At 37.4% G+C, this 23,549-nt stretch overlaps 1 protein-coding gene across 2 annotated transcripts in view; it reads left to right on the top strand.

Annotated features, from left to right (window-relative positions):
- SESN3 (sestrin 3) overlaps positions 1 to 23,549 on the top strand; it is a 71,611-nt gene that overhangs the window by 18,459 nt on the left and 29,603 nt on the right. Inside the window, exon 1 of one of the 2 annotated variants that reach the window (XM_072795074.1) lies at positions 4,231 to 4,349. The exons of the other annotated variant lie outside the window; for it this stretch is intronic. The gene's annotated coding sequence lies outside the window, so the exon portion shown is untranslated. Of the gene's footprint in view, positions 1 to 4,230; positions 4,350 to 23,549 lie in introns of those variants that run through there. 2 annotated transcript variants of the gene reach the window in all.

The following is a 23,549-nucleotide window of genomic DNA, read 5'->3' as shown; positions in this document are numbered from 1 at the left end:
CATTACCTGTTTTAATAGCTTCTTATTTACCCCATGGTGAGGAAGAGATCCCCAACTCTGGGTCATGGGGATGGCCAGACACACAACACCCAGCATTGGACAGATGAGATCAGCAACTTGTTACATATACTCACAGCCCAGGGCAAGAAAACACTGCACACCACTCAGGGCCACATGGAGGTTGCATTCAGGAGTGAGCAACAATGGTTGTGGGAGGGAGGCTTTGTCACATGAAGAGGTTGAGATGCCCTGGGGTGCCTGTGGGAATCTATGATTTGCTTGTTTGAATAATTCCAAGGAATTACTCAGTGTGGAACTGAAACCACCTTCTCGGGGACAAGCAGGAATGTACCTGATACATATGGTAAGGAGGGTTGTTTGGCCTGGGGACCTTATCTACATGAACAATAGGAGGATGGGAATTTGTAGTTAGGCTAATTGAGATCCTCCTTATTTTATCAAATGTCAAGGCAGCCTATAATATGGAGCCTCAATTTTAGGCTTTGCACCATACAACCTTTGATGTAGGTGTTATCCGCATTTCATGGATGAGGTTATCAGATACCCCAGGTAGCGTGCTTAAAACTGTATCAACCATACCCTCAACGATCTTCCTGTATTTACTTTCCCTCATCCTAGATAGAGATTCTCGGTATTCAAAGATAACAGAAAAGCATATAGAAATGAACCAACTCAGTGTTTTTGTTACTAATAGCCAAGTTTTCATCTAAGTGCCCTGATGGCTTTATTTCATTTCCTTTCTAAGTCTGTAAATTCCAGTGTAGTTAAATACATTTGCATTTCTTGACTGAGGTTTGCTAGACGTAGTTCCTACCAAGAAAAGCGATAGTTTTGGTTTTCCTCTTTTAAGAGTCTTTGAAACAGAATAATGGAAACCCTGGATTTTATTCCACCTAGCCTAGAGGGAACGGTCCACTGGTCTTCATTTCTAAAGACTAATGTTTCTGTAAGTTATATATATATATATTTTTTTAATATTTTATTTATCCATTCACAAGAGACACAGAAAGAGAGGTAGAGACACAGGTAAAGGGAGAAGCAGGCTCCATGCAGGGAGCCCGAAGTGGGACTCGATCCCAGGACCCCGGGATCATGCCCTGGGCTGACGGCAGTTGTTCAACCACTGAGCCACCCAGGCGGTCCAAGTAAGTTAATATAGGATGTCTTTTGGCTGACAGAAATTTTGCTGCTTTACTTGATTACAACTTTAAAATTTGCAGGCTTGTCACTACTGTTTCACAAACATACTTTAGAAGTATTACCCAAGAAATTATTATTATCTGAGGTTCAGATCCTATGTTTTTACTCTAATGATAATCAAGGCATCTCAATTTTCTTGATAAAATTATCTTTTTCTATGAATCTGGTTTACAAATAATGCAAATCTAATTACAAATTGCCTAAACTAACTCTGTTTTCTTTTCTTTTTTAAATAGGGCCAAATCTTTGATATGAGAAGACAAGTATTTATGTATAGAGTATTATTTGTAGTAAACTATATGACATAATTAAAAGCAGATTATCCATGTTTAAATTTCTCTCCATCTTGCCTGTGAACTTTGTCAAATTAAAATTTTTTACATAAAACAATTTAACTTGTATGGATTAAAGAATCTTAAGTCTGATATAATGGGGTAATAATGGTAAATGTATTTAGTCTTACTTTCTGTCTTAATAAGAGCTGTGAAGTGATGTAGTATTAGAATGCAACATGCTGTCGGTTCTGCTATAGCACTTAGGCAAATTTGTTCCAATTGTTGTGTAAGGGAATGACTTGAGCATAATGGTGAATTTTGCATTTACTTTGTCCAATTTCATCTGAATTTACAAGGTAAATTCAGAAAAGTGCACCTGTCTGAGCTAAGCTACCTAGGTCATGGGTATGACCTAACATACCCATGTATCTCCAACAGCTGCTGTGTACCTCAGTGTGCCAGTGTTCTAGTTCCATCTCTCCTCACTTGGTGTGAAGCTTTCCATCCAGTTTCACATCATATTTCCACTGCTTTGTAATTCAAAAAGTGGGTGTGGGGGGATATACTAACAATAAATTAATTCATTTCTTCATGAAGGTCTCAGGGAAACATAATCCAGACTGAAGGGAAATTAATAAGTCTTGTCAGAATTTTTTTTAAAGATTTTATTTATTTATTTATGAAGAGACACAGAGAAAGAGTCAGAGACATAGGCAGAGGGAGAAGCAGGCTCCCTCCCAGGACCCTGGGATCACAACCTGAGCCGAAGGCAGATGCTCCACCACTGAGCCACCCAGATGTCCCCTTGTCAGAAATTCTGTCTAAAATTTGAATATAGGACTGCTTTTCATTCTGTGCCCAATATATTCCTGACCCAGTAGTAGGCTTTTTTTCGTACCTTATCTCATTCGATTCTCCTAACAATCTTACAAAGTAGAGATACCATCTCCACTCTATGAAAGAATAAATTGAGGCTTGTAGAGATTAAATTTTACCTGCTGCTTGGATGGCTACAGTATTACTGTTATAATGTATTATTTTCTTTTTCTTTGGGGAAATGTGTATTTTTGAAACACTTGTTTATCTTTTTGTAATAAGAAAAACATAATCATCTTGTTCTCTAAATTAGAAAAAACACTTTCTGGGGAAAAAATTTTGTTAGCTTTTGTGGAGGATACCATAGCCTTATAACATTGTAGAGTATTGCCATTCAAGACTTACGAATCTGTATTCTGTGTTTTGCCACTATAGAAATACGCATTATTTTAGTGCTTATCAGTGCCTCTGTTCCATATAGCATCCTTATTTGAAACTTTGGTTTATTTCTCTAAGAAGTCAAATAATAGCATTAAAAAATACGAAAAAAATGATTGACGTCTGAAATGCAGACGTCTGCTTGGTATGTTAAAAGTATTTACAAATATTTGCCAACCAAATTCTGCTGCTTAAATAATCACACATCTAGTCAAACTGGTTAAAAATAGCTTTATTTACATGATGGGTAAGAATGACTTAACTTTGCCAAGTTCATTTCTGCTCTTGATCATAATATAAAATCACCATTTGATTAGTCTCTAAATCCTCTAAAACCTGTGACTGGACAAGTTCTGTTGGTTTGGAAATGTGCTTTATCTGTGTGAACTTAGTCTTTAGGTGTTGGTACCACTCCTCATTGTGCCGGAAGAATGGGGTTGTTCCCACTCCAATACACTCATCTTGGAGCAAAGATGGTCTGGGGTGCAACTAAGAAAACTACAAATCTTTGCTTTCAGAAGTAAAATTAGGATTTGAAGAGCTATCAGTAAAAACTCATGGGGAGTATCTGTGGCTTCAACCTTTCCCAGTTGGTTGTGGGGTTTTTTTAGAACCTGGTTGCCATAGTTGGAGGAAGCAAAAGCAGCCCATGTGGATGAGAGGCATGGCACCCCTGCCAGTAGCCAGCGCCAACCAGCCATTTGAGTGAAGCATCCTGAACTAGTAGCCAACCCATAAACTTGGATAGTTGTACATATGTTTGGCATAGTGGTGATCTATGACTTTTCTTTTAGAAGAGAAAAATGTATTTTTTGGAATAGCATTCTAGTGAAGAAATAGCTGTATTTGAAGACCTGTTCAGATTGTATGAACTCCCTAAAAAAATAAATTATGGAAAATGAAGTCTCACAAATATATATAGGCCTACTAATCCTTAATGGTGAAGCTAAAACTCTACAATACTTTTCTTATAGAAATATCTGAGAACAACAAGTCCATACATCATTTTGGGAGGACTTAGAAAAATCATTTACAATAATAGATTATAAAGATTTTTAATCTTATAAAGCGATATGGATCCTTATAAAAAATTGATTTTTTAATTTAAAAAAGTTTTTAGAATTTAGTATGTCTTCTCAACTGGATCATTGATACAGAATATAAAATGTAGAACATTGAAAAAGTTTTCAGATTAATTTAAGATGAATACCATTCTGTTATACAAATATTGTAAATTACATAATATATCTGTAATATGACTTATTTTCTAATGTTGGTTTCATAACATTTTTCCAGAAGTTGAAATGTGATTGTACATCTGTATTTATTTACCTGATGTGTCCTTGAGGTCAGCACTTCTGCTTTGTCTTTGTACTCCCAGTATGTGGCCCAAGACCTTCTAAATAACCTTTTATTTTATTTTATTTTATTTTTAAACGATTTTTGTTTATTTATTTGATACAGAGAGAAAAAGTGCACAAGCAGGGGGAGAGGCAGAGGGAGAGGGAGAAGCAGACTCCCCAACACAGGGCTTGATTTCTGGGCCCTGGGATCATGACCTGAGCTGAAGGCAGACGCTGAACTGACTGTACCACCCAGGTGCCCCAATAACAACCTTTTAAAAAGATAATATCTCTTGAAAGAATTAATAGTTCTTTATAAAAATCAGTGTTTAATTTGAATCTTAGTAAGGTTTAAATATACATGACATGTTTTTCTTCTTTAAATTGTATTAGAAGTTATCAAAACTTTATTTTAATAATTGCCATTTACTAAATGTCTGTTACACATCAGGTGCATTGCTAGGCACCATTAAGAAAATTTTCATAAAAAATACATCAAGCTATATAACAAAAGCGGAAAAAGTAGTACACCAAATCTCTGAAAGCCATCACCAAATTCAATATTGGCAAGATTTTGCCACTTTACTTCATCAATCTGATGTTATTGTTGCTGAGGTAACTTCAGTTAAATCTCAAAGCCATTTTCTCTTACCTCTGCTACATTGGCATGCATTTCTAAAATATATGAATGCATTCTTGTAAAGCTACGATGGGACTATCACACCTAACAAAAGTGGCAATTGCCTGATACCACGTAACATTTCATCTTTTTAGACTTGACTTTTTCTGACTTCGGTCCACCAAAGCTGTCTTTGAAGTCTCTCTTCAGATTAGTCTCTCTTCTTTTGTTGTTCATGTTGTTTTTTCATGCCTTTAGCCAGTTGGGTCAGTTGTCCTATAGAATATTTCATCATCTGGATAGTTTTCTATGTTTTCTCATGTTGTCTTTTAATTTGTGCATCTAAACCTCTGTTTCCTGTTAATTTGAAGTGTGGACTAAAATCTTGATTAGATTTGGGTTCAAGTTATTTTTGACACGTTGATATTTTTCTCATCCTTTTCTATGACTCGATCGATGGTTAGATTATTAGAATTGAGATTGCTGGGTCAAAGGATAAGTGCAAATGTAATTTTTCTAGACATTGTCAAATTCCTGTCCCTGAGAGTTGTTGGATTTTTGCATTCCCACAATTTTGGGGAGTGTCTGTTCCCTTATCGTCTTGTCAGTAAATAATATGTTGCCTAACTTGGCTTTTTGCCAGTCTGATATATGAAATAAAATGTTTGCTTTTCTCTTTTTATGAGTAATTTCTTCTTTTAATGCCTGTTCTTTGTCCTTTTTAAAATTCGGCTTTGTTTTTTTCCTCTTGATTTTTGGGAGCTCCTTAAACAATTAGAGAATTAACTGTTGTTGGTGTTAAATTTCAAGTATTTGTCATCTGATTTTGCTTATGTTTTTGTAACATGTAAAAGGGGTGTGTGTGTGTGGTTTAATTACCAGTTTTTTTGTTTGTTTGTTTCTGGATATTGAGTCATAATTATGAATGTCCCATTGGTTTGTGAATCTGTTCATGTGTCAACAGAACTCTTACTTATAGAAATGTATTTTACTATATGGTAGGGGTAGCACCCCTCCTAAATTATGCTTCTCCTACAGGATTTTCTTGGTCATTTTTTTTTAATTTTTATTTATTTATGATAGGCACACAGTGAGAAAGAGAGAGGCAGAGACACAGGCAGAGGGAGAAGCAGGCTCCATGCACCAGGAGCCCGATGTGGGACTCGATCCCGGGTCTCCAGGACCGCGCCCTGGGCCAAAGGCAGGCGCTAAACCGCTGCGCCACCCAGGGATCCCCTTGGTCATTTTTATGTACTTTATTGACTGAAGATTTATTTATTTTACAAATAAGAAAATGAACACTTCCATGAAAGTTCTGTGACCATGTAGTAATGAGAAAAACAAAACATAATTGTTCTTAAGAGCTTCTTAATACTTGTCTTAATATGTAGGTAAAATGTGGCAATCTTTTTGCAAATGACTGAAACCATTTATAAGGATACACAATTAAAAGAGAGACCAGAGTGTATTGGAAACATTTATGTCAATCAGTGGTTCCCAAAGTGTGGTCTGTGGACCTTTAGGCCTTAGCACAAATCAGAGCAGTGGCATCACACTATAATGGTAACCACTGCTTTCCTCACCACCCTGTATTCACAGTAAAAAAGTCAGTTTCACTGAAGAATATTCTTGATGGGACAGTAGAGATTATATATTTTATTACATCTCAACCATTGAATACTTACTTATCTTTTAAGTCTGTCTTTCAAAATAGAGAATATACACAAAGCTCTTCTGCATGTCAAGGTATATAGTGGTTATATCCAGGCAAAGCAGACATGTCACTGAGTTGTGAGCCAAACTCATCATTTTTTTGCACACATTTTTACGTGAGAGAATGACTGGTGGTTATTCAGACTTGGGCATCTGGCAGACATTTTCACAGAAATTAACCAAATGAGCCTGCCACTTTAAGGAAAACAACTGACAGAACTTATTGCCAATGATAAAATTTGAGCTTTCCTGAGAAAAGAATTTTGGAAAACTGGTATCCTTTATCATGAGCTTGACCACTTCTCAGTACTTACAGATGCCTCTAATGGGATCCGTGGTGGTATTAAATTTTATTTTCAATATTATATTAAGTGTGTCAGTATTTTAAAACCCTGCAAAGCTCAGGAAGCCAATACTTTCTTTTTTTTTTTTTTTTTTTAAGATTTTATTTATTTATTCATGAGAGACACAGAGAGAGAGAGAGAGAGAGAGAGAGAGGCAGAGGGCGAAGCAGGCTCCGTGCAGGGAGCCTGACATGGGACTCGATCCCGGGTCTCCAGGATCAGACCCCGGGCTGAAGGCAGTGCTAAACCACTGGGCCACTGGGGCTGCCCGGAAGCCAATATTTTTTCTTTCTTTCTTTCTTTCTTTCTTTCTTTCTTTCTTTCTTTCTTTCTTTCTTTCTTTCTTTCTTTCTTTCTTTCTTTCTTTCTTTCTTTCTTTCTTTCTTTCTTTCTTTCTTTCTTTCTTTCTTTCTTTCTTTCTTTCTTTCTTTCTTTCTTTCTTTCTTTCTTTCTTCCTTCCTTCCTTCCTTCCTTCCTTCCTTCCTTCCTTTCTTCCTTTCTTTCTTTCCTTTCTTTCTTTCCTTTCTTTTCTTTTCTTTTTTCTTTCTTTCCTCCCTCCCTCCCTCCCTCCCTCCCTTTCTTTCTTTCTTTCTTTCTTTCTTTCTTTCTTTCTTTCTTTCTTTCTTTCTTTCTTTCCTTCCTTCCTTCCTTCCTTTTCTTTCTTAGATTTTATTTATTTATTCATGAGAGACACGCACAGAGAGAGAGGGGCAAAGACACAGGCAGAGGGAGAAGCAGGCCCCATGCAGTGACCCCAACGTGGGACTTGATCCTGGGATTCCAGGATCATGCCCTGAGCCAAAGGCAGACACTCAACCACTGAGCCACCCAGGCGCCCCTAAGCAGTACTTTCTAAATGACCAGTGATTAACTTTATAAAATCATATGTGGGTAGATGATCAATTCAAAGTAAAAGCTAAGCCAATGGGTTTTAATGTAGCAGAGAAAGAAGTTTATTGATAAGGTTTCAGATTCCACATTGCAACAAACTTTTAAAAGCTACCATCTGTCCAGTTGTAGTACCAAAGAATGTGCAAAATTATGTGAAAAGGCTATTAAAATACACCTTCCTTTTCAATTTTTGAGGCCAATTTTGTTCATTTGTACAATCACCACAACAGCAATAGTTTGAATGCAGAAGCAAATATAAAACTCCAGTTCCTTTTAATTAAGCCAGATATTGTACCAATGTAAAATAACGCTCCCCTTCTCAGTGATTTTTTGCTGCTGTGTATAGTCTCAAAAAATTCATTTGTGTTCACATGTAATGGGTTATTACTTCTGCTTTTACTTTAAAAAAATTACTTATTTATTAGTGAGAAAGGACAAGCATGGGAGAGAGAGAGAAGCAGGCTCCCTGCTGAGCAGGAAGCAGGACCTAGGGCTTGATCCCAGGACCCTGAGATCATGACCTGAGCTGAAGGCAGATGCTTAACCGACTGAGCCACTCAGGTGCCCCTGTTTTTACTTTTAAATGAATAATACTTCAAAATGTTCTTTGGTTTAATTTCTTAAATGATAATTATTGATATTATTTACATAAAAGCTTTTGGGGTCAATAATTTTTGATATAGAGGTCCTGATACCAAAAAGTTTGTAAACCATCCATTTAAATGAGCATAACGGGGACACCTGGGTGGTTCAGTCAGCTGAGCATCTGACTCGGTTTCAGCTCAAGTCCTGATCTCTCAGGGTTAGGGAGTCTGCTTGAGATTCTCCCCTGCCTCTGCCTCCCCCTGCCACCCCACCCAACTAGTGCATGCTCTCTCTCTTTCAAATAAATAAATCTTTAATTAAAAAAATGAACATAACAACTCATGATTTTAATTCTGATTACAATAGATTTTAAATTTACCTGTGTACATTAAAGCACAATTTGGTAGTTCTTCTTTATAGATTTAGAGGTTGACACCATCTAACTTCATAGAAATGAAGTTAATGAGAATTCATTATCAGATTTTTTTTTATTATTTTATTATTCAGATCAGATTTTCTATTCCAGGCAAAAATTAAAACATACCAGTCCTTTTCAAAACTAAACAAAAACTTGTTTTTCTTTTAAATTTCATTACAATTGAAGTTAAATATAATTCAATGTAAAATCAAACACACTTTAATTTGCTCAGCTGTTGTGTTCCTGCAAGACTGTGTGAAAGGCACTTTCTCAACGTAAATTAGCATGAGTTTCTTGTTATTTTTACTACTCAGTGTGTAAAGTGGTTAAAATGCTTACATTTTGTCAATCTCCAGAAATCAATTGTATTTAATGTTTTTTTCCTGATTCCTCTAAGCTAAGCAAGTGATCTGCATTTTGTTAATCATTGTGTTTTGAAAGATCTGGAAACTGTCTTGGCAATCTGTGTTCCATTAGAATAACCTAAAGGCCTTTTGATTTTGTTACAACCTAGGTGGTAGATGCTGAGTATAGAAATTTGAGTTAAAAGTATGTTTCCCTGGGGTGCCTAGTGGCACAGTTGGTTAAGTGTCTGGTTCTTGGTTTTTTGCTAGAATCGTGAACTCAGGGTCTTGAGATCAAGCCTCCCAACAGGCTCAATGTTCAGACTCTTTCCCTCTCCCGCTCTCAGAATTCAGACTCTCCCTCCCTCTCCCTCTTCCTCTGCCCCTTCCCCTTATACTCTTTCTCTAAAATAAGTACATCCTTAAAAAACAAAACCGTGTTTCCCTCATATACAAGGGAACTACATTTATAGCATTTTTTTTTTGTTTCTCCAAAAGACTAGTAGTATCGACCATGTACTATTATGAGAATATTATGTAACTGTAATTGTCTCTAATGGAAGTCTTACTTTCTAAAACTCCCGATTTTAATTTCTTATAATCTACTTAAGACCTAACTTTAATAAAAAACTTTCAAAATCAAGGAGAGTTTTTATTATTACATAATACAAAACTTTAAACACTGTAGAGAAGTAAAGCCCTTCTTAATACTTTTTTGGGGCTTGGGGAGAGATCCTATAATTGGTGGTAGAAGTATATTGTCTATATGTTAATAGAGACGTATTGAGTTTAGGTAGTTATTATGGACTTGCATTATCTCAGATACAAAGAGTAATAGTTCTCTCCTCATCGTCTTGGGCTTGAGCCCAAAATTTTAATAGCATTTTCAGCAAGTGTATTTCTTAGTTCTGCATCTCTAAAAAAGAAGTGCCCAACACTGAAAAGCTTATATAGGAGCCTTTGTTGTTCAGGATTAGTGTTACAGCATGTAATAACATTATTACTAATTTCTAGAAAATATTACAAATTTTAGGAATTTGCAGATATTACTTGTTTTATAAATATAAGAAAATAAATGGGAAAAAGTGTCCCATAGGGAACCAGGGGGTACAAGGAAGGAATGGATTGATATCCAGCACTGTGTTTGTTAGTTTAACTTACTCTTGTTTCTCAATAAGAATACAGAGAATGGCCTCAAGTCAACAGGATGCTTTTGCCCTGTTGAAGGAAGGGAAAAAGGATAGAAGAGCCTGTACCAGACTCTTGTCTCCTTAGTTCAGTTCAACAAGTATATACGAGTACCCTATTATTTTCATGTTGCTGTGCTGTAATACTACAGATATTGTATCAGAAATTGATCCTTCTCTTTAAGGAGCTTCTTATTTGTAAGGAGTGATAAGATAATACCCTATGTTAATAGTTACAAGAAAGAGAAACACAATTGTGAACCTTAAGAACAGGTTTTGGGTTCTTTTGTTTTGTTTTTAAAAATATTTTATTCATTTGAGATAGAGTGAGAGAAAGGATGATCAGGGAGCAGAGGGAGAGGGAAAAGCAGATTTCCCTCTGAGCAGGGAGCCTGACTTGGAGCTCAGTCCAGAACCCTGAGACCATGATCTGAGCTGAAGGTGGATGCTTAACCGACTGAGCCACCTGGGCACCCCTAGAAGAATAGATTTACATTCATAGCAGAACTTGGGAATTGGTAGGAGTGGAGGAAAGACCAAAGGAGATGGTATTTGAGCTGGGTCTTAGAGGAGGAATGGGTAGAATTTCAATAGACACAAAAAAGGGAAGGCAGAGTCAGGAAGTGCTGGTTCAAACATATCTAAATTCCACAGTATATGGAAAAGACCTGTCAAATTAGAACCACTAATTTTTAATATATAGGTGAATCTAACTTGATAGATTTATACTACTCTGTGGCATTAGGAAGAAAGTGAAAAAGAGGGTTGTGTTCTTTGCTGCTTGCCTCTGGATGGCCTTGGACATGAACAGGATTTTAGATTTATTTCCAGTTTAAAGGATTAGCTAGTAGTATGATGCTACTCATGTAGTTTAAAGATCATGTAGTTTAAAGACTAGCCTAGCCCCATCTTTCATTTCATTTCATTTCATTTCATTTCATTTCATTTCATTTCATTTCATTTCGAGAGAGATCGTGAGCAAAGAGGGGCAGAGGGAAAGAGAATCCTAACCAGGCTCCATACCCAGTGTGGGGCCCAACATGGGGCTCTCTATCTCAGGATTCTGAGATCATGACCTGATTTGAAATCAAGAGTCGGATTCTTACTGACCAAGACATTCAGGCATTCCTCCCATATTTGTTTTTAATACTTCTACTTATATAAGTTTTGTCACTCTGTGATTGTACAGAGTGCTAGTGGTCCTTTTGTTTTTACAAGTTTGCTATTCATGGTCAGTATGTAAATAGAAAAACTTGCCTTCATTTTGCACAGAATTCATCATGTGTTCTAGTGAATACATTTAAGAGATTTTTGTTACTAATCATGGGAAAGCTCATTTACAAATTTAGCTATACTACGGTGCAAATTTAATTCATTAGCTACCCTTTACTATATAGATATACCTGTTTAATTATTTTATTGATGGGATGAGGCTCATTCATATTCACGTACTTAAGTGCATCTACTATAGCCACTATTATTACTGATATCTGCTAAATGATAGTCATATTCAGTAGGTGAGTTTGTCTGTCTTTAGGCCCACTACTGGTAAAACAAATTTACCGAACAGTTCTACCAAACAGCACACCGAGGCAAATGGCAAACCTCGGCACACTGAGGTTTTTTGTTTATTTAATGAGAGTTACTTAGTCATGGTGTCTCATTTCTTGGAACTCATTTTTTGAAAAATAAACAAAAAAGATATTGTTATTCAAATGATCATTACATAAAACTTTCAGAATTGGACCAGATGTTTGCCTCACAATGTAGACTATATCAAGTTAAGATACTCAAAGGTGAACAAGGCACTATCCAGGCCTACCTGGAGCTGACAGCTTAGCAGGGGAATGAGAAGGTAAAGAAATTACTATAATACACTGGGCAGGAGGTGCCTGGGTGGCTCATTCGGTTAAGTGTCTGCCTTTGGCTCAGGTCGTGATCTCAGGGTCTTAGGATCAAGCCTGCATTGGCCTCCCCACTCAGCAGGGAGTCTGCTTCTCCCTCTCCCTCTACTCCCCCCTCAAATAAAAAAAATAAAATCTTTACAAAAAATACACTGGATAAGTGCTTTGCTTTTGGTGGAAGTGTTCTGAGATTTCAAGGTAGGTAAAATTTTAGTCAATATGTGTTGGTAATGAATCACTGAAATTCCGTTAACAAGGTCTTTGCATTGTTCTTCTAGTGGCTCTAGCCATGGTTGGAGCTGTTGTTGCTGCAAGGATTTGATAGGCTGCATTTCACTTGGTTAGTTAAAAGGAGTCCCCTCCTGGTCTAGGGCGCTGAAAAGGATCTCTCACCTGTGAAGGGGAATTTTGAGTGCCCTGGGGAGCATCAGTGCATTTCTGCCACACCCTGCAGTGCCTGGTTGGGCTCCTGATGCTTAGTGGTTCTTTGCATACCCTAGGTCCAAGTAATAGGAGAGATTTGGGAGTGATTTGATTCTCATCCTTGGTGCGGTTACCATTCTCTGCTACCAGATCTTTTCTCATGAAATGGCCTTAGATCTCAGTTATCCTGCAAGCCAATACATACTTTACCAGTATCCTGCAAGCCAATACATACTTTAATCTAGTGTAGGAGAGGTCACAACTTTGTTAAATTATCTTTTAGGCCATTTGGGGGTGGTGGGACCATAATGTATATTCCATATCATTACAGAAACTTAAATTTGAGTTTACCATAAAATTACCAGTCTATTATAATTAATCTTAAAGCCTGTTCTTTTCTCATGGAGGTAGTGGTAGTTTTTATCTCTGTGTTCCTTTCCATTTGCCCTTTTTCTCTGAAATATGTCATATCACCAATTTCTCTAAACCCAGTTATTATCCCTGAAATTGTCTGTCAAGGAACAAAAAGTTGGCATCACCATTATCTCATAGCATAGAGCCACCTGTCCATCTGTGCCTTTCTGCAGTGGTTTGTGCCAAGTGTGAGACACCTGTGAAGAATAGGAGACTCAACAACTGAAATGCACTATTTGTATTGATCATTGGAGTTGGCTTCCTTATCGTTACACTTAAAAATTTTGTTTGGGGCATGTGTTTCATTATGTAAGATGTTTTGTCACTGTTGTATGTTTAATAAAAACCCATGTCAAAGATATTAAACTACCTTCTTGGATTTATTTGTTTGTTTTGTTTTAAATAGGCTCCACACCCAATATGGGGCTTGAACTCATGACCCTAAGATTAAGAGGCACATGGTCTGCCACCTGAGCCAGCCAGCTGCCCCCTCAGGATATTCTAAAAAGCTAAAGGATCATTGTGCACAGTGGAGTCAAATTTCTGTTTTGCCATAATTTTTATATGTTGAAGATTTTAAAACCTCTAACTATCTCTATGTAAAGTTAATGATACATATTATTTAATATTTTTCTCTCCTAAAGAGAGAAATTCATAAGCAGTTTTTATATCTTAATAAATAGAAGGTGCATGTGTTTTGCTTTCCCATGATACTGGCGAGATAAGGAAAAATGAAATTTAATAATTTAAAAGTATTTAGGAGCAGGAAGTGCAGCACCTAATTCTCCAGGGTAGTCAGCTTTTTAGGGCCAAGTGATTTGTTGATCACCTCTAAAAACTCACAATTTTAAGAATTCCTGACTTCCAAGTATCCTTAACTTGCTAGAGATTAATTTATATAAAGTTATCTGGTAAATTGCTTAGCTGTTACATGTCAAAAGAAGCAGTTTTCTAAAGATAATTAATCTTTATCCTTTCAGTGTTTTGTTTTCTAGCAGATAATGATTTAACAGGCATAATATCCACTGATGAATTTCTTTTTTTTTTTTTTTTAATTTTTATTATTTATGATAGTTACAGAGAGAAAGAGAGGCAGAGACACAGGCAGAGGGAGAAGCAGGCTCCATGCACCAGGAGCCCGATGTGGGATTCGATCCCGGGTCTCCAGGATCGGGCCCTGGGCCAAAGGCAGGCGCCAAACCGCTGTGCCACCCAGGGATCCCTCCACTGATGAATTTCAAGCATAATTTCTTTCAGCTATAATAACACATCTGAAAAAAGAAACTTTTCTCATGGTAGCATTCTTGACCTTCCAACCCTTGTAAAACAATCTTAGAACACATAACTGACAGAGTCTTAGTTCCTATTTTATAGCTAGTTTCTTTTCTTGATTAAAATCATGGAATTTTATGGAAAAAAATTCAACAAATCCTGTGACTACTGTCTAAGACATTTGAAAACAAAGCCCAATTAAATTTACTATTGTCTAAAGTTTCTTAAGATTGAGGCACCCAGGTGGCTCAGTTGGTTAAGCATCTGCCTTTGGCTCAGGTCATGATCTGAGAATCCTGGGATAGAGCCCCCAATTCACTTTGGGGCCCCCTGCTCAGGAGAGTCTGATTCACCCTCTCCCCCTGCCCCTGCTTGCGTGCTTTCTCAGTCTCTCTTTCTCTCTCATACTCTTGTCTTGAATAAATAAAAACTTAAAAAAAATTGTTTCATAAAATTTTCTATAACCTTTTATTTTTTAACAATAAAGTCAACATTTTAGAAATTTTGTTCTATTTAGATAGTGATTTGAACATTGATACCAAATAAAGATTCCGAAGAATGGTATCTTCCAACATTATTGTCATTATAGTTAACTTGTTGGTTTTCTAGTTTTAATATGCAAATCCATTTTTTTTTATTTTTATAGGTACTTTTTTTTTTGAAGGTTTATTTATTGATTTGAGGTGAGGGCAGAGGGAGACAGAGAGAGAGAATCCTCAAGCAGACTCCCTGCAGAGCATGGAGCCGGACGTGGGGCTTAATTCCAGGACCCTGAGATCATGACCTGAGGCTGAAATCAAAAGTCAGCTGCTTGACCGACTGAGCCACTGAGATGCCCTTAAAGTTACTTTAATGCATTTTTATTATGCGTATGTTCATTTCTGAAATTTTAACCATTTTGTATTTTGCATCATTTCAGTTGCTAAAATCAGGATTAAGTGATGCTGTGGAGCAATGCTGTACCATAGATACTTCGGTGATGACTAGAAATATCCTAGCTTTGCATTGTGCAGCATGACCTCACTAGCCACATGTGACTATTGCACACTTTCAAATGTAACAAGTGCATTAGGGCACTAAATTTTTTATTTTATTTAAGGTTAGCCTAAGTTGAAATAACCACATGTGACTACTGTAATGGACAATGCAGCTAAAAAAAACCCTCAAGGGCTAGTTTTGGGATTTTAGATTTTCTCTAATTTGGTTGTTTTTTTTTTTTTTTTCATTTTTTAAAGTAATCTCTATGCCCAACATGGGCCTTGAACTCACAACCCCAAGATCAAGAGTCATATGCTCCACCAACTGAGCCAGCCAGGCACCCCAGGATTTTAGATTTTCACAGAAGCAGAACAAGGCCATTGTACAAGATTCGCTAGTATGATCAAAGCCATTTGTTTCTGTAGAGTAAGTATCAGCTTTATACTTAAAAACAGGAAAATATGGCAGTATTATTCCTCAAAATTACTGTGGCTACAGGTGACTTTCACTTCTAGAACAACCCTTGAGTTCTCTTTGTTTAGAAAATATAGCTATTCTAGTTTGGGATATTTTGTTTTGTTTTACAGTAGGGACAATTGGCAGAAGAAAAATAAAACTAAGACCTTGGTATGTATTATGCTTTGCATTTTTTTTATGTGTTATCTTCTCAAAGCCTCCCCACCTGTAGGAAAGCTAAGACGTTGAATTGACATTATTCCTAGTTAGGAGGGGAAACTATTTCTCAATTCTTATGGCTGAGGAGGGTGTGTGGAGAGGATGACTTAAAGATTTAGTTGGGAAAAGGCAGTTACAGGATTTGGCAACTGTTGAATGCAGGCTCCTAGGATGAAGAGTCAAAGATAACTTGGCATTAGAGCCAGGGCCACTGGTGCATGCAGTGATTTTACTCAGACAGGAAAGTGAAAAGGGACAGTGGGTTTGATGTGGAAGATTTTTTTTTTAAATATTTTATTTATGAGAGAGAGAGGCACATGAGCAGGGGGAGGGGCAGAGGGAGAGGAAGAAGCAGGACAACCACCCCCCCTCTACCCTCCCACCCCCAACCCACCTGCTGAGCAGGGAACCCCATGCCAGGCCCCATCCCAGGACCCTGAGATCATGACCTGAGCCAAAGGCAGATGCCCCAGAACATTGGTTTTAAACGTGTTGATTTTAAGGTGTAAATATTATAAACAGATGACTTCACAGGCAGCTCAGAATGCCCCAAAGCCAGACCCAAGGGCCAACAAGAGCTCCAAGCTAGATATAAGATTCAGGAGTCAGTTGCCTGCCTTGCTCATTTTCAGTTCACATGTTCTTTTTTTTCCACCACCCCCCCCCTCCCCCCAGTACAGGGACTATCACACAATTCAGCCAATTTGGTTTTGTGGAAAGAAGGTGTAATCCCTGAAAGAGAATACTCACTTGAGAGGATGAATATATATTTTTTAAGATCTTATTTATCTATTCATGAGAGACACAGAGAGAGTCAGAGATAAACAGAGGGAGAAGCCCGTTCCCCACAAGAAGCCCCATGTGGGACTTGATCCCAGGACTCCAGGATCACACCCTGAGCCAAAGGCTGACGCTCAACCACTGAGCCACCAGGTTGCCCTTAGAATGAATATTAATGAAAGAAATTAAGGGGATGTCCAGGAAAAATGTAAAAGTGGTCAAAGACTAAGTAGGATGGGTGGTCCAATGTTATAGAAGCAACCAAGAGTGGACTTGCACAGCAGACAGATCTGCATGGTGAATCGTGCTAGGAGGCAAGAAAGCTGGTGGTTACGTAAGGAGCATCTCAGCTGGGATCTGAAGTGTGCTTACATAAAAAGCACAGAGTAGTGGTTGCCAAGGGCTGGGGGTTGAGGGGAATGCGGAGTTGTTGTTCAATGGGTATAAAGTTTCAGTTATGCAAGATAAAAAAAAGTCCTAGACATCTGTTGTACAATGTACTTACAGTTAGCAATTCTGTACTGTACGCTTGATTTGTTAAGAGGGTAGATCTCATGTTATGGGTTTTTTACCATAAATTTTTCAAAGGAAAAAAAAAGTTTTTATTTTTCGGGAAACTGTTACATGAGCAGACATTGAGACAAGGATTCTTGGAACTGGCTGATTTTGTTGGTTTGTTTTTCCTGAATTGCCCTTATCCGGACTCACTCTTAATTTCGTTGAGAGCATTTCCGCAATGACGCTAAAATGCTTGATTATGGGATTAGTATGTGTGATCATCAAACTGATAATTCTGTGGAGAAATCATTTATCATTTAAAAAAAAACACTAAAATGCCTAAGATGTGATTTTTTTTTTAAATTGAAGAGTCTAGAACAGTGCCATTTGGTAGAACCTTCTGTGTTAGCAAATGGGAAAGTCTCCACTGTCCTTTATAGTAGCCATGGGTACATGTGACTGCTGAGCACAGGAACAGTGACTAGTGTTAAGTTTTTTAGTAACTAGATGGAAATGAGACCGCCAAGGCAAGCGAGGGTCCAAGAACAGATTTTATTGCAGGCACCCTCGGGCGAGGTTCCACGACTCACGGGGGAAAGAGAGTGAGTCGAGGAAGTCGCGCCAAGACAAGGTGGTAGGGGGTTTACATAACGTTGTAAGGCAGAACGGTTTCCTATTGGTTGGCTCATATGCAAAGGAAGGATTGCAATCCAACCAGTCAGAGTGACCCTCACTGTGCAAAGGAAGGATTGCAATTCGACCAGTCAAAGGTGACTTCCTCCTCTGGGGTTTGAAGGGCATTGGGTTCGGTTGGGGAAGTCCAAAGGAGAGGTGTAAGGGTCTGCTCAAGCTGTCGTCCCAAGTGGAGGTGGTGACAGGAACCTCAGCCATTTTGGCGTATCCGCCATCTTGAGGAGTTTCCCTTCCCACCTGGCCCCAACAACTAGTGATTGAGGAACTGTACTTTTAACTTTATTCAATTTTAATTAATTTAAATGTGATCGATAGCTATCGTACAAGGCAACACAGGTCTAGAGATTCAGATTGTTAATCAAGGGTATGAATGAAGTAGGAACTCATTCCTGGACATTTTGGATTTGAAATGAAAGCTGAGGAAAGGTGTTACAGGGTATTACAGGAGAACGGAACTTCAACTTATGGTTTTAAGATGAATCTTTGGGATATGATGCCGTCCTCTTTCTTTTGGGTTTGACCTAAACTTTCAAAACGTACACCAACAACGTAGTTGGGGGAAAAAAAGAACTTAGAAAGATGAATTCATAGTAGAATTTGTGAGCTGCCTTGATCACTTTTTAAATTTTATTTTTCAAATATATTTGTTTATATTCTTATAACTATATGAAGCAGCTGAAACAATAGTAGAATCCTCACCAAAAAGGTGCTCCTTTTACAGAAGCAGGAAGTAGGCTGATTATTTCAGGAGTGGCACCATTTTAAAAACCTAAGCAAAGAAGGGTACATGATGGCAAAACTTAAAAATGATGTTAGTTTTCAGGGTTGGCTCCATTGGTTAAGTGTCTGACTCTTGGTTTCAACTCAGGTCATGATCTCAGGGTCATGAGATCTTCTCCCCCTGCCCCCCCCCACACACACACACTTATGTGCTATCTCTGTCTCTCTCTCAAATACCTTAAAATCTTTAAAAAGCAATGCTGTTAACTTTTCCCTTCCTTTTAGTGTTTAAGCAGCTCTCTTAAGTCAGGCCACATCATCCTCCCCCCAGGCTATTGCAGTTAACTTCCCACCGGAGATGTTTTTGTTGGTTGGTTGGTGTTAGTCTTCGGCCCAGGGGCTACGTCACTCCCAGAATTATATTATTTAAAAAATTGTTTTCTATAAAAAACTGTATTGACTATATGACACATCTCTACATAAGTTTTACCTCAAATATGTATCATGAAAAGTTCCCATCACATTTTTGGATGTTTTTTTTTTTTCACTTTTAAAAGTGAATGGGGGATCCCTGGGTGGCGCAGCGGTTTAGTGCCTGCCTTTGGCCCAGGGCGCGATCCTGGAGACCCGGGATCGAGTCCCACGTCAGGCTCCCGGTGCATGGAGCCTGTTTCTCCCTCTGCCTATGTCTCTGCCTCTCTCTCTCTCTCTTTCTCTGTGTGTGTGTGACTATCATAAATAAATAAAAATTTACAAAAAAAAAAAAATTTTTAAAAAAGTGAATGGGTTGGGGATCCCTGGGTGGCTCAGCGGTTTAGCGCCTGCCTTTGGCCCAGGGCGTGATCCTGGAGTCCCGGGATCGGGATCGAGTCCCACATCAGGCTCCCGGCATGGAGCCTGCTTCTCCCTCCTCCTGTGTCTGCTTCTCTCTCTCTCTCTCTCTCTCTCTCTCATAAATAAAATAAAAAATAAAAAATCTTTAAAAAAAATAAAATAAAAGTGAATGGGTTAAGTGGGCATTTTCTCAGCTGATGAAAATAAAATTGGTAAAACATTTTTGTTAGCACTTTTGCAGCATGCAACAAGAACTCTAAAGATACTTATGACCTAAAAGGATATCCACATCTAGGATTCTTCCTAAAGAATCTATTCTAAATACTGTAAAACCTGTCCTTTGTACAAAATCTCTTTGTACAAAGATACTCAGCATTATTTATAATAATAAAAACTGGACATAACTTTAATGTTCAATGAAAGAGGAATGACTAAGTGGCAATAGTTAAAATGATGTCTTCCCATATCACCTAGTGTATGTATCTGCTCTGAGGTATGTCAGAGGCCGAATGGTTGGTTGGTTGCATGCATTTCTGCCAGGCTAGTCCTTATTTGTATCCAGCATGTTGTAAATACCCCATGAATTATTGCTGACTAAATGACCAAATGAATGTCGACACAAATGAAATTGAGTTTCTGTTGCTTCTTATCAATTGGTCAAAACGAAGAGAGATATTATGTTCTTTGAAGTACAGCAGCACACTGTTCCATTTGTAATGAAGACGTATTTCAGATTTAAACATCTGTTCCAGAAAATATTTTTGTAGGCAAAATAATAATTTCAAGCATGTAAAGATGTATTCAATTGATAAATGTATCAAATAGTGATTTTTATAAACAAATCATATTATTAATGCATCATTCTTTGTCTCCCAAAGGCCCTTCGTACACCTTCAGTTTTTTGCTCCCTGTATTTTCTCTCCATTTCACGTATATTTTTATAAATATAAATAAAAACCTTCACTTATCTTCCTATTGGCATTTTCCTCCTCAAACCTGTGATAGGTCCTCACAATCAGTTTCTCTTAACTATTTTATTCATTCGAAATGATTCATCATCAAGGAAATTGCTTTTCACATATGACTGCATTAGGCTATATCATATAGAGAGTATTTAAAATTTTGTTTTCTATAACTCACAGAGGTAGCAGAGGAAGAAATCTATTATTTTCTTCTAAATTTTTTTTCTGGGTTAAACTAGATTGTGGTTGATGTAGACAGGAAATGCCGATATTAGAAATTCTAAATTACTCCTTTTTACATAGAGTCTTCTAGTATATTTGACCAGTAGGCTAAAGATGTATGTGTCATCCCTTTATAAATACAACCTAAATGCCTAGTTCTTTCTGACACTTGAGCAGGTTTAGATGATCATTATTCAATATATTTATTCTGATAGAATTCTGAAAATTGATGGAGATTATGTGCCATGCTCATGAGGGCAGGGACCCTTTCTGTTTTGCTTGCCCTGTACCCCCTGAGTCTATCAGAGGTGATCAAGTTCTCAAAAAAAAAAAAAAAGAAAAATCATTGAGTGTGCCCTAGCTGCCTGCGTTTGTCAGTTTGTTTTGTAACTGCTGCTTGTTGAAATAAGGGATTGGAATAACTGTTTTGTGTTTGGTAGGCTCTTTGATTTTAAGGAACAACAAGGATTCCGGTTATCTTCTAGAGAGAGGAGTGAAGGTGGAAAAGAGGAAAAGACATAGGAGAGCCCATGATTAGACTTGACTTCCTCTAGGGACTCCCTAGAAACACTGGTGCTTTTGCCCTTAGAAGCAGTTATCTATTGTTGCCTTTTCTAATGCTGCTTTACTGTGTTCTCTGCCTCTGCCTTCTGAGTGCTATGTTGTTGCTCTTCTCTTTATCAGAGTGCATTGGTTTCATACACCTATAGTAACTCTAGAATCTTTTCCTTTTTTAAAGATTTTATTTATTTATTCACAAGAGACATAGAAAGAGAGAGAGGCAGAGAAATAAGCAGAGGGAGAAGTAGGCTCCCTTAGGGGAGCCTGACGCCATACTCGATCCCAGGACCCTGGGATCACAACCTGAGCCAAAGGCAGACGCTCAACTACTGAGCCACCCAGATGTCCCTAACTCTAGAATCTTAAATGGTCCAGTGAATTACCCTCAGTTGTGTTTGGGCAGAATTTTTGCATCAGGGCACCCATAGGTTGCAGATAAGCTTCTGTGCTGGTTGGTCTAGTCTGCTATGGCCGGAAACAAGGTCATGTGAAGTAGATATTGCCCATTTTGGATAAGGAACCATTTTAGAGTCACTTCCTCGCTTTAGAAGTTTCCTGAGGAGGGCTTGGTGACACCTAAAGCTTAACATACTACTTTCCCAATAGACCTCTGTTCTCATGCTCTTCAGTCTTCCAAGCATTCTTTATAATCTTTGTAAACCATGGCATAGTCTCTGTTTTGTTTTTATTGAAGTATAATTGCCATACATTATGTTAGTTTCAGGTGTACAACACAATGATTCAACATTTGTATACATTGCAGAATTATTACCACCGTAAGTCTAGTTACCATCTGTCACTATGTACACTCACACATTGTTTTGGTCTTGTGATGAGAACTTTTAAGATTTACTTTCTTAGCAACTTTGAAATTTGCTATACGATATTATTGACTGTAGTCACCATGCTGTACATCATAATCCTGTGACTTATCTTATAACTGAAAGTTAGTACCTCTTTAATCCCCTTCACTAGCTTGCCCACCTCTCTACCCTTCTGCCTCTAGCAAACACCAGTCTATTTTCACTATCTAGGAGTTTGGTTTGGTTTTGTGTGTTCATTCGTTTTATCATTTGGATTCCACATGTAAGTGAAATCTACAGTCTTTATCTTTTTCTGTCTAACTTAGGTCACTTAGCATAATATCCTCAAGGTCTGTCCGTGTTGTCACAAATGGAAAGATTTCTATCTTTCTTATGGCTAAGAAGTAATCCATTTTATGTATATAGTATACCATGTTTTCTTTAGCCATTCACCTATTCATGAACACTTAGAATCTATTTCCATATCTTGATTATTATAAATAATGCTGCAATAAACATAGTGTATGTATTTTTTCAAAGTAATGTTTTCCTTTTCTTCAGAAAAATACCCAGAAGTAGAATGGTTAGATCATAGAGTAATTCTATTTTTAATTTTTTGCGGACCCTCCATACCGTCTTTCACAGTGTCTACACCAGTTTGCATCCCTCTAACAATGCATGAGAATTCCTTTCTCTCTACATCCTTGTTAACACTTGTTTCTTGTGTTCTTGAGTTTAGCCATTCTGACAGGTGTGAGGTGATACCTCATTGTGGTTTTGATTTGCATTTCCCTGATGATGAGGGTTGTTGAGTATCTTGTCATGTGTCTCTTGGCCATCTGAACATCTTCTCTGAAAAAAAGTCTATTCAGATCCTCTGCCCATTTTTTTTAATTGAGTTTTTTTTTCTTTTGAGTTATATGAGTTCTTTATATATTTTGGATATTAACCCCTTATCAGGTATCTGATTTGCAAATATCTTCTCTACTGATGCGACATTATAGATATTACACTTAAATGGGGATAACCAAAATATTTTTTAATTAAAAAAATTTAACAAAAAAATTAAAAACTTCAAAAAAAAAAATCTAACACTCAAACATGCCATTAGTGATCTACCACTTAAATAGAGTAGCAAGTAGAACAATAAACATTGCTATATTCTCCATTTCTTACATTAAGTTAACCTCTATTTCTCCAGCTTGTACAGTTTTCTTACTTAAAGCTTCAAAACTTTATATTAGATATGTTTATTCCTATTTTGTTCAGGAAAAAACCCCACAGGTCAGGTCATCATTTTAGGGAGTTGTGTGTAATCCTCTGAATTCAACCTTTCCTGGAGCTTTCAGATTGAGCACTGTTAGTGCACTAGTGTACTATTAGATATGATTTTATTATGGAGATCGAAAGTTTTTAGTCTTGTCAAATATGAGCTAAAAATCTCTGGTGCTGTAGAATATGACTGAGGGAAATGAAATTTGGAAGTGCATTGTGTATCCAGCACTGGAGGAGGAGGTTATTACCCCATTATCTTTTTTTTTTTAAGTTTTTATTTTAATTTCAGTTAATGTGCTAACTGGTTATATAGTGTGTACACACACACACACACAAGTGTT

Source organism: Canis lupus, chromosome 23 (assembly GCF_048164855.1).
Source record: "Canis lupus baileyi chromosome 23, mCanLup2.hap1, whole genome shotgun sequence".
Classification (NCBI taxonomy): domain Eukaryota; kingdom Metazoa; phylum Chordata; class Mammalia; order Carnivora; family Canidae; genus Canis; species Canis lupus.
This window is presented reverse-complemented; position numbering and strand designations above follow the sequence as displayed.